This window comes from Terrapene carolina, unplaced genomic scaffold (genome assembly GCF_002925995.2).
Source record: "Terrapene carolina triunguis isolate 2854851 unplaced genomic scaffold, T_m_triunguis-2.0 Scaffold47710, whole genome shotgun sequence".
Classification (NCBI taxonomy): Eukaryota; Metazoa; Chordata; order Testudines; family Emydidae; genus Terrapene; species Terrapene triunguis.
This window is the reverse complement of record NW_020712061.1, coordinates 789-2646: the sequence shown is the minus strand read 5'-3', so window position 1 is coordinate 2646 and position 1858 is coordinate 789. Positions and strand designations below refer to the sequence as shown.

The following is a 1858-nucleotide window of genomic DNA, read 5'->3' as shown; positions in this document are numbered from 1 at the left end:
CTCCCCCAAACGGGGTGCTGCTCTGCTGACCCCTAAATTTGGGGGTGCACCTTTACTCCTGGGGAGCTTCCTTGCTGCCCCCCAAATTCATCCTCCCCCTTGATTTAGGGGCATGTCACTGAATTCCTAAACCACTGGGATGTCTTGACTTTGGGGGGCATCTTTCAGCATCCTGAAATTCAGTGATTCCTGAATGTGGTTGCCTGAATGTGGGACCCCTTTAGAAAGATCCCCCTAAAATGTGGGGGTTTGTCGCTTTCTCCTTGGGGAGCATCCCTGACACCCCCAAAATCTGGGAATCTTTCCTAAATTGGGGGGCTTTCTGGACCCCTTAAACTGCAGGGTTGGCTGAGCCTGGGGCCCCCTGTGGAAATGGGGGAGCTGGTCGACACCCCAGTTTGGTGCCTCAGTCCAGGCCCCTCCCTTCCACTGGGGGAATTTGGGGGTTTGCCTCGTTTTAGGGAGTCAGTAAATCCCGCCGTGGGAACGCGGGGGTCTTTATTGAGTCCTTAATAAGTGGGGTGCCCCAAATCTGTTTCCTCTTGAAGTAGGGGGCACCCGTCTCTCTCCCAGCAGCCCCCCAGCCCTGTCTGTGCCCCCCCCCAATGTCTCTGTCCCCCCAGTGATAATCCTGGCTGTGGTGGAAGGCGTCCTCCTCCTCCTCCTCATCTTCCTCCGCAAACGCATCCTCATCGCCATTGCGCTCATCCAGGAGTCTAGCCGGTGAGTCCCCCCCCATACCCCAGGGGGGCATGGCAGCCCCTTGGGGGGCGGCAGGGGGGGCATGGGAGCCCCTTAGGGGGAGGTGCTGGGGGTCTGATCTTCCCTGGGACACCTTAGCAGCCCTGGCTCCTGTCCCTTTAATGAGGGGGTAGGAAAGAGAGTGGAATCGGGGATGCGTTAACCTGTGGAACTGCCCGACACATGATTTGGGGGGAGAGAGAAAGGGTTAAAAGCAGGAGGGCCCCACGGGTCTGACCTGGGGGGGTGGAAACAGGGCTGGATGGGCCCATGGGTCTGACCTGGGGGAGGGGACGATGCCAGGCGAGCTATGCCTGATCTCCAGCAGACGGGATGCCAGGTTAGATGGGCCCATGGATCTGATAGCCGGTGGGGCGGTGAGCTCTACGTCTCTATGGGGAGTGGGGGACTATGGGGGGGAGGACAGGAGCCCTGGGGGGGTCCCCAAAACAGGAACTAACATGGGGTCCCCCTTTTGTCTCCGCTTCCAGGGCCATCGGCTACATGATGTCCACCCTGTTCTACCCACTGGTCACTTTCCTCCTGCTCCTCATCTGTGTGGCCTATTGGGCCATGACGGCTCTGTATCCTCCGGGTGCCCCCTGCCCCCCGGCCACCCCCCTGCTGCCCCACCCACCTCCCGGCCAGATCGGGGCCGGCGCCCCCCCACAGGGGACAGGCCCCTGAGCCAGCCAGTCCCTGGCCCCCTGAGCCAGCCAGTCCCTGCCCTGGGGCCAGGTGGGAGCCGGCGCCCCCTAGAGGGGACAGGCCCCGTGTGCTCCTGTTGTCTCCCCTTGACTGCTCCCCCCAGCTATCTGGCCACGTCCGGGACTCCCTTGTATCGTGTCACCAGTGGCAATTCCAGCGACCCCAGGTGCTCCGGGATCTCGGGCAACGACACCTGTAACCCCATGGTGAGAAACCAGGAGAGAACCCAGGAGTCCGGGCTCCCAGCCCCCCCACTCTAACCCACCAGCCCCCACTCCCCTCCCAGAGCCGAGGAGAGAACCCAGGAGTCCTGACTTCTAGGCCCTCTAGCCCTGAAATTGGGGGGGCCGAGGGCTGACCCCGCTTCTCCCTGCGTGTCCCCACCAGACTCCTGGGTTCTGCTCCCTTC

The 1858-nt window shown here is 62.1% G+C and overlaps 1 long non-coding RNA gene across 1 annotated transcript; it reads left to right on the top strand.

Annotated features, from left to right (window-relative positions):
• Window positions 1–624: 624 nt before the first annotated feature.
• LOC113405657 lies at window positions 625–1643 on the top strand. Its single transcript, XR_003369539.2, has 3 exons — window positions 625–723; window positions 1233–1325; window positions 1553–1643. It is a non-coding gene; the product is annotated as an uncharacterized LOC113405657 (long non-coding RNA).
• Window positions 1644–1858: the final 215 nt, after the last annotated feature.